Raw genomic sequence first — 12,934 nt, forward strand, 5'->3', positions numbered from 1 at the left:
GAGAGTTGGTGCAGACTCGGGCTGAATGGGATTCTGTAGGGATTCTAAGTAAGCGCGTTTTGGGTATGTGCCTCATTAAAGCATTTAAATCAAGGTCCTGTGTTATTCTGACCTGGATGGAATTTTAACAACTTGGATTTATAGGACGCCTTTTAGAGTTATAGAAGTCATAGAATTTACAGTGCAGAAGGCGGCCATTCGGCCCATCGAGTCTGCACCGGCCCTTGGAAAGAGCACCCGACCCAAGCCCACATCTCCACCCTATCCCCGTAACCCCAGGTAATCTTTTGGACACTAAGGGACAATTTAGCCTGGCCAATCTACCTAACCTGCACATCTTTAGACTGTGGGAGGAAACCAAAGCACCCAGAGGAAACCCACACAGACACGGGGAGAATGTGCACACTCTGCACAGGCAGTGGCACAAGCCGGGAATCGAAACTTGGACCCTGGAGCTGTGAAGCAACAGTGCTAAACACTGTGCTACTATGTCGCCCATAGCAGCCTAGAAAGTGGGGAAGGTGGGAGGACCCACAATATTAATTCAGATATCTGTCTTAACGGACCCAGTTGTTGCAGCAATGCTTCCCCATCCCCTAACATGAATCTCGACCATGCTGCCTCCTGCTTCCTACCGATATTGTCACTATTCTCCCCTTGCTCCACCTAACCTAGGAGCCAGCAGGCATCTTCTGTGCCTCATGGTTTTGCTGCCCTGGTGTTTAAATGAAGGGTCTCAAACTGATGAAATTGGGTGTTTCTTCTATTCTTTCGCAGGGTGTGGCATCACTGACTACTGCTGCTGCTTGTAGCTACTTCTCCCAGAAGAACTGTTGTCATGATATGCCACCTTCCTCACACACGCACTATAGCTCATCAACAACTGCGCTGCGCTATTATTGTCACATGTATTAGTATACAGTGAAAAGTATTGTTTCTTGCATGCTGTACAAACAATGCAGACCGTACAAAGAGAAGGAAGGAGAGACTTCAAAATGTAATGCTACAGTTATAAGCATAGAACGAGAGCAAAAGATAGAATTAGAGGGTATGCTGGGCACAGCTTGCACCAAGTCCGCCGCCATCTTGGATTTTAATGGGATTTTGATAGAAGTGTGAAAGATGGAAATCACAATATTACTGCCAGTTGTGAGTTTGTGAAATTAACATGAGGATTCTTTTTTTAAATTTAGAGGACAGAATTATTTTTTTTTCCAGTTCAGGGGCAATTTAGCGTGGCCAATCTACCTAACCTGTACATCTTTTGGGTTGTGGGGGTGAAACTCACGCAGACACTGGGAGAATGTGCAAACTCCACATAGACAGTGAGCCGGGGTCGGGATTCAAACCTGGGTCCTCAGCGCTGCAGTCCCAGTGCTAACCACTGCGCCACTGGGCTGCCCGAACATGGGGACTCTTCCCAAGGAAAAACAAATTTAGGATGATGGTCAGGGAATTCTTCACGTGTGGAGTAAAGTTCAAGGTATTGGAGGCAAAAACCTTGGACTAACTTATCCATTGCATGTTCAGTTGCCTATGGAGGCTGATATCAAGGGTGAATGAATTAAGATGTGTCAAATTGTTCCCCTAATCCGTCACTATCCTGCGATATGGCAGCAGCTATCGTTATTGGTGAAGGGCCTATTGACCACTGTCCAATCTGTGTATTTAGCCAACATATATAAGCTACCATTGATTTAACATCAAAAGTGGCAGAATTCTGAAACAGCGGCGAGTTGTGAATTGCATTGTGCCATGGAATTGAAAAGAATTGCCTTTATATGGCCTAATTCTATTGAGCTGAGCTTAATGATAAAGCTAATATCAATTTCATGTCCCTTGAAGTCAAGTTGCTTCGAAGAATCACTTATCGTAAGGGTAATTAAGTTCCAACAACTGAAGTTCAGGAACCGATGCCAGAGGGAAATGTCCACACTTAAAAAAAAAAAAAAATTCTTTAGTGCCTGAGCTGCAGTTATGGAAACAGCAATGGTTCTCGGCCTCAATTGCCAGTTATTTCTTTCTGTGCCTCAACAATTGGTCCCATGCAAAAAAAGATTTAGCTATATTTAATCTATATACTTTGTACAAAATACTCTCCTGCCTGCAATCCATCTCTTCATTTTGTAACATTGAGAAGATAGTGAATCTGCTGGTTCCTGGATTTCCAGAGAAATCTTTCACAGCAGGAACTGACATTTGTGAGTATTAAAGATTTGCAATGATATATAAAATGGGGACATGGTTCATCTTTCTACTCACTTGTGCATTCTTTTAGGCAATTTGCGTTCTGCTGGATGGATCCATAAGGCCCCCAATGATAGGGTGGGTCCAGAAGGGACCCACCCATCTTAATTATTGCAGATGGTCTGGCTGCAATTGGATAGGTAAGACACCAAGCAAGGGCAGTCTGGAAAGATTGAATGACCAGAAAAGGCTCTGAAGGGGGGGGGGGGGGGGGGGGGGGGGGGGGGGGGGGGTGTGGCCGGCTGTGTCAACAGGAGGTTGAGAAGTATAAGGGGGGAAAGTGTAACATGGTCATGTGGGATATCATGGATATGGTGGACGTGGAAACCTGATGGGAACGATTTGAGTCTGGAGTTGGGGTTTAGATTGGCATTAATTTGAGAGGCGCACATGCAGAAACAAAATGTTCAAAGACTTTGGGAGAGTAAAGGGACATTGGAGATGGGATAATAGTTTGAAAAGTGCCGAATGTGTGTGTGTTTTGTTTTGAAGAGATAATGATCAATGGTGATCATTTTGAGAGTGGTGGGGTGTACAGACAGTATCTGAGAAGAATTAATTGCATGGTGCGCAGGAAGGGAAGCAGAGTAGGAAGTGCAGCATGAGGTAAGCCGCTGTGGTCTCAAAGGACATCAGGGTGATGGGAGGAAATCAAGACAAAGATGCAGAATTGGGCTAAGGAAGAGGAAACTTGAGCGGGAATTTTACCTGGTGAGAAGGAAGAGGCCAGGTGTGCAGTACAGGCAGACAGACAGATGACCCCCATTTTGTTGAGTAGAGGGCATTAAGAAGATGGATAATAATGGAAGGAAAAGACAGCCCACAGATGATCCTGAAGTAGTCGGGTAGAGTGATGCCCATAGCTCTTCATCTGATCCAGTCAGATTTTGTAATGGATGGCCCAAGTAACTATAGGTCAGAATCATGCCCAGGGTTGCGCCTTGAACTCGAGGGGTCAAAGATGGGGCCGTACCAGGGAGTCTACATTCTGACTAGGTGAGAGGAAGTGGGTTTTATTGGGGACAAAGATCCACCTTTTAATGAAAATGAATGAAAATCCCTTATTGTCACGAGTAGGCTTCAATGAAGTTACTGTGAAAAGCCCCTAGCTAAATGTAGCCAAATGTTCTAAAGGCGAGGGGACTTGAGAAATGTTTTACTCCCAAGGTGCTGTAAGAATCCGGAATGTACTGTTGCTCATTTGAAAATGAAAATCGCTTTATTGTCACGAGTAGGCTTCAATGAAGTTACTGTGAAAAGCCCCATGTCGCCACATTCCGGCGCCTGTCTGGGGAGGCTGGTACGGGAATCGAACCGTGCTGCTGGCCTGCTTAGTCTGCTTTAAAAGCCAGCGATTTAGCCCAGTGAGCTAAACCAGACCCTGTGACACGGTTTTATAATCTTTATTCTTGTCACAAGTAGGCTTACATTAACACTGCAATGAAGTTACCTAGTCATCACATTCTGGCGCCTGTTCGGGTACACTGAGGGAGAATTCAGAATGTCTACTTCACCCTAACGAGCACATCTTTCGGGACTTGTGAGAGGAAACCGGAGCACCCGGAAGAAACCCACACGGACACGGGGCGAATGTGCAGACTCTGCACAGACAGTAACCCAAGCCAGGAATCGACCCTGGCGCTGTGAAGCAACAGTGCCACCATGCCAGTGTGATGCAGAATGATGCTTCGAAAGATGCCTTTCCTGTCACCAATTGCACAAGCACGTTTGCACAATGGCTCCAGTTCTGTTAGCCATCTACTTTTCAGCCATGCTCTTGTGTATATACCCTAGGTTCTCAACATTCAGTTTAGGACATTCATTTGGCCGTTCGAGCCTGCTCCACCATGTATTATGATCATGGCTGATCATCCAACTCAGTAGCCTAATCCAGTTTTCCCCTCATATCCTTTGATCCCCTCCGCCCCAAGTGCTATATCTAACTGCTTCTTGAAAACATTGTTTTGGCCTTAACTACTTCCTATGGTAATGAATTCCACAGGCTAACCACTCTTTGTGTGAAGAAACGTCTCATCTCTGTGCTAAATGGTCTACCCTGTATCCTCAGACTGTGACCCCTGGTTCTGGACACCCCCACCATCATGAACATCGTTCTTGCATCTTCCCTGTCTCATCCCGCTAGAATTTTATAGGTTTCTATGAGATTCCCCCCTCATCTGAACCCCAGCGAATATAATCCTAACCAACTCAATTTCCCCTCATTCGTCAGTCCTGCCATCCCTGGGGGCGATTCTCCGATATAGAGGCCAAATGTTTGCGACGTCGCGTTTCACGACGGCACGAACCGGGCCCTGGCACGACCGATTCTGGGCCATGCCAACCTGCGCATGCGCGGGGGACTTCTTTAGCGCGCCGGCCCCGACCAATATGGCGTTGGTGTTCAGGGGCCGGCTGCACCATAAAGTAGGTCCGGGGGGGAGGGGGAGAGGCCGACCCGCCCCGATCACAGGCCAGACCCCATCGGACCCTCCCCCCCCCCCCCCCCCCCCCCCCCCCGGTGAAGGAGCCCCCCTTCACCGAGTTCCCGCCAGCAGCAACCAGGGGTGAATGGCGTCGGCAGGACTCTGTTGTATCAGCTCGGCCCATTCAGGCCGGAGAATCGGCGGCCCCGTCGATTCCAGTGGGCAGTGCCGCGCCGGGATCGTGGTGCGGTTGCGGCGATTCTTAGCCCGGCGCGGGGCTCGAAGAATTGCCCCCACTATTCAAGGAGTGGCCTCACTAAGACCCTGTACAATTGCAGCAAGACATCCCTGCTCCTGTACTCGAATCCTCTTGCAATAAAGGCCAGCATACCATTTACTGAATGCTCACCTTCAGTGACTAGTGTACGAGGACACCCAGATCTTGTTGCACACTCCCCTCCTAATTTATGGCCATTCAAATGTCTGCCTTCCCATTTTTGCTACCAAAGTGGGTAACCGTGCATTTATCTAAATTATACTGCATTTGCCATTCATTTGCCCACTCACTCAACTTGTCCAATTCACACTGAATGATCTCTGCATCCTCCTCACAGCTCACCCTCCCACCCAGCTTGTGTCATCTGCAACTTTTTAGATATTACATTTTGTTCCCTCAGCTAAATCATGAATATATATTGTGAATAGCTGGGATCCCAGTACCAATCACTGCGGTTCTCCCACTAGTCACTGCCTGCCAATTTGAAAAAGATGTGTTGATTCCTACTCTTTGTTTGCTGTCTGCCAACCAGTTTTCGATCCATCTCGATATACTGCCCCTAATCCCATGCGCTTTAATTTTACACACTAATCTCTTATGTGGGACTTCGTCAAACGCCTTCTGAAAGTCCAAGTAAACCACATCCACTGGCTCCCCCTCATCAACTCTACTAGTTACAGCCTCAAATAATTCCAGTAGATTTGTCAAGTATGTTTTCCCCCATCATGAATCCATGCTGACTCTGTCCGATGCTGCCACTGTTTTCTGAGTACTCTGCTATAAAATCTTTGATAATGGATTCTAGAATGAGAAAAGCAAATTACTGCAGATGCTGGAATCTGAAACAAAACGGAAAATCCTGGAAAATCTCAGCAAGTCTGGCAGCATCTGTAGGGAGAGAAAAGAGCTAACGTTTCGAGTCCAATGACTTAGCTTTGCCTAAAGAGTCATCGGACTCGAAACGTTCGCTCTTTTCTCTCCCTACAGATGCTGCCAGACTTGCTGAGATTTTCCAGCATTTTCACTTTCGTTATGGATTCTAGAATATTCCCCACTACCGGCCTATATGACTGGCCTATATTTCCCCGGTCTTGCCTCCCTTTTTAAATAGTAGAGTTAAATTGGCTACCCTCCAATCTGCAGGAATATTCAGCAACCTTTTCAATCTGCAACGGCTCTGGACTCGCAAGAAATATCACAAAACAGCTACTAAAATGAACTTTGCTGATGGCTGTCTTCGCACGGCAAACACTCGTGGACATCCAGCTGCTTGTTGCCAGAGCCTCAGAAAGCTTTGGTCTTACAATAAGTTTGAGGTTTTGTACCAACCTGCCACTAACGAAAAACTCCCAAAACCAGTTCACTATTAGAAATACACCTGCTATCTTGGCAATACCCTCTCCAACATCATTACACCGGATGATGAAGCCGGCATCACCTGGCAAAAGCAAGCTCCACATTTGGCAGGCTCACCCACGAACTTCGGAAGTAGCATAGAGTTTGTCTCAAAACAGAGATCAAAGTCTACCGGGCGGTTCTCACATCACTTCTCTCTCGCGATGAGGAGACAACCTGCTGGAGTCACATAAAACAACGAGATAGATTCCACCTTGACTGCTTATCGTATTCCTGCAACATCATCAGGTGGCAGGACATAGCACCAAATTTTTTACAAGGTGCTACATAGCTGGTATCAGCATGCGGCTGGTTTAGCACTGTGGGCTAAATAGCTGGCTTGTAATGCAGAACAAGGCAGCAGCGCGGGTTCAATTCCTGTACCGGCCTCCCCGAACAGGAGCCGGGGAATGTGGCGACTAGGGGCTTTTCACAGTAACTTAATTGAAGCCTACTTGTGACAATAAGCGATTATTATTATTAAGAGCAGGTTTACCCAATGTCAACTTTGCTGCGTTGGTCATGTGGTTTTCATGGAGAGTTCCCCCATGCCGAGGGCATTGTACAGCCAGCTGCACACAGGAACCCTCTCAGTAGGACATCCCAAACTCTTACGCAAAGACATTCTGAAAGCAAATTTCAGCCTTTATGTTGAACCCCACTCCATTGGTTGGGGGGGGGGGGGGGGGAGAAGACCCTCGAAAGATTCAGATGGAGAGGTCTTGTCACCAAGGAATCTCAACACTGAGAATCGAGGTGGGTCCCTTTAGGACAAGCGAACACATCGCAAAACTAACACCTCCACCCATCCGTCCCAACAATGGCTTCCTATGTAACATTTGCAATCAGATCTGCAAAGTCAAGATTTGCTTTAAATGAAAATGAAAATCGCTTATTGTCATGAGTAGGCTTCAATGAAGTTACTGTGAAAAGCCCCTAGTCGCCACATTCCGGTGCCTGTCCGGGGAGGCTGGTACGGGAATCGAACCATGCTGCTGGCCTGCTTGGTCTGCTTTAAAAGCCAGCGATTTAGCTGAGTGAGCTAAACCAGCCCCATAATACTACACGCGGGAGGATGCCCACATAGATGGTGAACAATCTGTAGCGGCGATGGGAAAATCCATCACTGCCTAAGCACCGTAATGGAAACATCCAATAGTAACTTCAAAAAGGCAATCGGATAAATGTTTGAAACAGAATAAGTTAAGGGCTATGGGGGCATAGCAGAAGAGTGGGAATAATTGGGTAGCTGTTTGAAGGGGAAAAAATAATTTGCGCAATATTTGCACCGCACCCATTACAACCTCAAGCTGTACAAATTTGCTGTATAACCAACTAAATACCTTGAAACAAATTGTAGAAAATGCAGTGGCAAGCTTCCACAGGCAGCCATGTATTGATTGACCAGATAATCTGAAACTTGTGATGTTCAGTGGGGGGATAAATATTAAGGAAACTCCTAATATATTTGAAATAGCATCATGAGATATTTTGTGTCCATATGAGAGAGCAGTCAGAGCCTTGTTTAATAGTTGGATAGTCAGAAGCTTTTTCCCAGGGTGGAAGAGTCAATTACGAGGGAACATAGGTTTCGGTGCAAAGGGCAAAGTTTAGAAGAGATGGGGACTTTTTTTTTTACACAGAGGGTAGTGGGTGCCTGGAACTCGCTGCTGGAGGAGGTGGCGGTATCAGTTACAATAGTGACGTTTAAGTCATCTTGACAAATACACGAATAGGCTGAGAATAGAGGGATACGGAGCCCGGAAGTGTGGAAGGAAAAGCTGGCGAACCGGCGGCCAATATTCTAAGTGGTAGTGGGTTTGAAGGTGCAATTTTTTGTGACTGGAGGGGTGGGGGGGGGGGGGGGGGGATTCTTCAATCACTTTCATCACCTTGTGACCATTAAACAAATAATTTTTTTAAATAGGTGTGCTTCTGCATTCGCTCATTTCCATATATTCTTCCTTCATCCTCTATCAGTCACCTTGATATTGACAAGGCCAACGATTGCTTTGCCCCAATGTGACCGCTGGGTCGGAACCATCGGGAAGGCACTGGCTGAGTCAGTTGGTCAGCAATGCCCAAGCAGAAGGAACAATAGGTGCTATATAAATACAGTAAGACGTCCTACAACACCAGGTTAAAGTCCAACAGGTTTGTTTCGAATCACGAACTTTCAGAGCACAGCTCCTTCCTCAGGTGAATGAAGAGGTGGGTTCCAAAAACATACATAGACAAAGTCAAAGATGCAATACGATACTTTGAATGCGAGTCTTTGCAGGTAATTAAGTCTTTACAGGTCCAGACAGAGCAACTGGAGAGAGGGATAATCACAGGTTAAAGAGGTGTGAATTGTCTCAAGCCAGGACAGTTGGTAGGATTTCACAAGCCCAGGGCAGGGGAGGGGGGTGGGGGGGGGGGGGGGGGGGGGTTGAATGTAATGCGACATGAATCCAACCTATTTTGCTATTAAATAGGTTAAGTAGGGTGCTCTTTCCAAGGGTCGGTGCAGACTCGATGGACTGAATGGCCTCCTTCTGCAATGTCGGATTCTTTGATTCTACAAATCTGGAAATAGATGTATTGACCGCAAAAGGAAGCTAGCAGAATAATCGGCAAGATGAATGTTGGCTAGACACACAACCGGTTCAAAAGTAAAAATAAAAATAACATAGAATTATTTTCTAACCCTCAAGTGCTTGGCACTCGAATTCCTGCTGCCGAGTGCAAAAGTGTCATTGAAGCAGTGATGTGAATAAAGCAGTGAAAACATGTAACGTGGGTCTCCAAAGCAGAATATGTCACACAAGGTGAAACAGAATGTTTTTCCCTTGAGCCAGACAGTTAGGACAGTCCTCAGTTTTCCTTTCCAAGTCTCTGAACGTGAGTCATAATCTTTTGACATTGACGAGGCGTGTGTTTGTTTTCAATATATGGGTCAGGGTTTCCTGCTGTGTGCTTTATCACCCTGTGCATCTGTCCAATGAACGTCAGCAAAAAAAAAAGCTCCAACCCTTTTAAATGTTGACATATTGTTGAAACCCGCACTGGGGAATCGCTTAAGCTAATCACATTTTGGAGCTTTCAGTGAAAATGACAGCCAGGTCTGAGGACACGAGCCTCGGAGTAAATGACTATCTGTAAGCAGATCTGTTTTCAGTGAATCGCAACGAAATCCTGGGGGAGCTACTCGAGCAAATAGATTTGATTTTAAAGTTCTGGGGGAAGAAGCTTTGATGAATTATCTTTGGCAAAGCTTTTACCATAATTCTCATCCACATTGCTTCCCTGAATCCTAATCTCTTTTTATGGTCATTTTCCTTGTTACTTCACTGTAAACCTTCAGTCCTTGCAGAATATTTATTGCGGTCATTAGAAGCATAGCCACTGACTAGATGCCTGTCTGGATCAATAGATGCCATTTACAGCCCTCCCAGTCACAGCATCATTCAGTTGCAATCTAATTGGGAATACATATTAAAAATTTGCTGCTTCTATTCAGAAGTGACTGTAGCAGTCTTGATAGCTCGGTGTAATCATCCTTGCCACTGAAGTCAGGAGGGTTATGGGTTCAATAACTTTTACTATGCACTTGGTCATGAATTTCATTTGTTGTCAACTGTATGTAGGTGTCAGGTGTAGTTTAGTGAAAGCACTCTAACCTCAAATGCCACTTCAGAGATTTGAGCACATCATCTCTACTGATTATAGAGGGCACCTTTGACAACGAAGAACACTATTGTGGCACAGTGCCTCTCCCTCTGAACCAGACGCATTGAGTTTGAGTCCTACCCCCAAAGGAAGGTGCATTAATAACATGGTTAACCAATATAATTAAAACATCTTCTGCCCATTTGGTTCATTGCTGCTTTTGCACAAATTAGCTGTCAATCCATAGACCACTAAGGCTCTTCCAAGCCCCAATCCCCTAAACTCCCTCATGTCCCCTGGTCCCTGACTTTTTTTTTACCCCTGCCCGTTGCTCCCTGTTTGCCCTCCTCCAGCCCAGCCCTTGTTCTGTACATCACTCCCTTGGTACGGCTGCACCACCGTGATTGGCGTTCTGCAATCGAGAGTGATGCGATCACTGAGCTGCAGTTTATCGTGCAGTGGCCTGTAACTCAAACCCATGCATTGGTGTAACTATGGAGCCTACCTAAAAGCAAAATGTGGCACCATTAAGCCTTCTGATGCTTGTCAAGTAAAGACTGCCCGCTCCAATTGGGACATTTTCTTGCTGGGTTAATCAGTGTCAAGTAGACCAGACCCTGATGGCAAGGATTCCTATCCAGGTTTTACTAAGGGGCAAGATCACCTGGCCATTCATCAGCAATGTCCGTTGTCCATACTGTTGCTCTGGAGAGGTAGGTTCCACTCAGAAAGCTAGTCTCCGTAATAGTGGCTGACCATGAAGCTTCCACCAATTGTAAAAACTCATCTGATTTACTAATGTCCTTCAGGGAAGGAACTCTGCTGCATTTGTCCGGTCTGGCCTACATGTGACTCCAGACCCACAGCAACGTGGTTAACTGATATTCTGTTCTTATAGTGGAGTTAACACATAAATTATAATCTTTATTATTGTCACAAGCAGGCTTACGTTAACACTGCAATTAAGTTACTGTGAAAAGCCCCTAGTCGCCACATTCCCCGGCTCCTGTTCGGGGGGGCTGGTACAGGAATTGAACCCGTGCTGCTGCCTTTGTTCTGCATTACAAGCCAGCTGTTTAGCCCACTGTGCTAAACCAGCCGCATGCTCTTGATACCAGCTATGTAGCACCTTGTAAAAAAAATTGGGTGCTATGTCCTGCCACCTGATGATGTTGCAGGAATACGATAAGCAGTAAAGGTGGAATCTATCTCGTTTTATGTGACACCAACTCTGCAATCACTCTGGACAGTAACTGTTGCCGCTGGTATTAAAGCTTTTATTCTGGATTCTAACTTCAAACACTGTATGTCAAGGATTCAAATCTCAATTGTGCAGGGTAATTGAAAGTCCCTTAATGGCCGAGTAAAGCACTCCACCCAACAGCTCTTGCAGATGTGTGACAAACGTTGCCAGTGACGCACACATCCCATCAAATCATAAAAAAGGCACCAGTTTGCCAAATCTACCAGAGAGTATAGAAGAACCAGGGGCAGGAGTAGGTAATTCAGCCCCTTCGTGCCCTCTCCTTCATTCAATACAATCCTGGCTCATTTCATCTCGGCCTCAACTCTACCGTCCCGCCCGTTCTCCGTAACCCATTACTAATTTAAAAATCCGTCTATCTGCTCAAATTTATTCAAAGTCGCCACATTCCCCACACTCTGGGGTAGCAAATTCCACAGATTCACAACCCTTTGGGAGAAGTAATTTCTCCTCATCGCTGTTTAAAATCTGCTATCCTGTATCCTAAAACTATGACTGCTCGTTCTAGATTGCCCCACAGCGGAAGCATCCTCTATGTCTACTTTTGTCAATACCTTTTTATTATTTTGCATACCTCGATTAAATCTCTCATTCTCCTAAACCTGAGAGAGTAAAGGCAAAAACTGCTCAACCTCCCTTCATAAGAACTAGGAGCAGGAGTAGGCCATCTGGCCCCTCGAGCCTGCTCCGCCATTCAATGAGATCATGTCTGATCTTTTGTGGACTCAGCTCCACTTTCCGGCCCGAACACCATAACCCTTAATCCCTTTATTCTTCAAAAAACTATCTTTACCTTAAAAACATTTAATGAAGGAGCCTCAACTGCTTCACTGGGCAAGGAATTCCATAGATTCACAACCCTTTGGGTGAAGAAGTTCCTCCTAAACTCAGTCCTAAATCTACTTCCCCTTATTTTGAGGCTATGCCCCCTAGTTCTGCTTTCACCCGCCAGTGGAAATAACCTGCCCGCATCTATCCTATTTATTCCCTTCAGAATTTTAAATGTTTCTATAAGATCCCCCCTCATCCTTCTAAATTCCAATGAGTACAGTCCCAGTCTACTCAACCTCTCCTCATAATCCAACCCCTTCAGGGCTGGGATTAACCTAATGAATCTCCTCTGCTCACCATCCAGTGCCAGTATGTCCTTTCTCAAGTAAGGAGACCAAAACTGAACACAATACTCCAGGTGTGGCCTCACTAACACCTTATACAATTGCAACATAACCTCCCTAGTCTTAAACTCTAGCAATGAAGGACAAAATTCCATTTGCCTTCTTACCTTCATGATGTGGAGATACCAGCGTTGGACTGGGGTGAGCACAGTAAGAAGTCTCACAACACCAGGTTAAAGTCCGACAGGTTTATTTGAAATCGCAAGCTTTCGGAGCGCAGCTCCTTCATCAGGCGAAGTCTCTTCAAAAGACAGAGCCCTCATCTCTGGAATCAACCTGGTGAACCTCTTCTGAACCGCCTCTAATACAATTACATCCCTCCTCAAATAAGGGGACTAAAACTCCACAGTACTCCACATGCGCCTTATACAATTACAGCAACACCTCCCTACTTTGATACTCAACTTTAGTTATAAAGGCCTAAATTCCATTTGCCTTCCTTGTTACCTGCTGTACCTGCATGCTAGTTTTCTGCGCTTCATGCACTAGGGCACCCAGATCC

This window comes from Scyliorhinus canicula, chromosome 1, assembly GCF_902713615.1.
Source record: "Scyliorhinus canicula chromosome 1, sScyCan1.1, whole genome shotgun sequence".
NCBI lineage: Eukaryota > Metazoa > Chordata > Chondrichthyes > Carcharhiniformes > Scyliorhinidae > Scyliorhinus > Scyliorhinus canicula.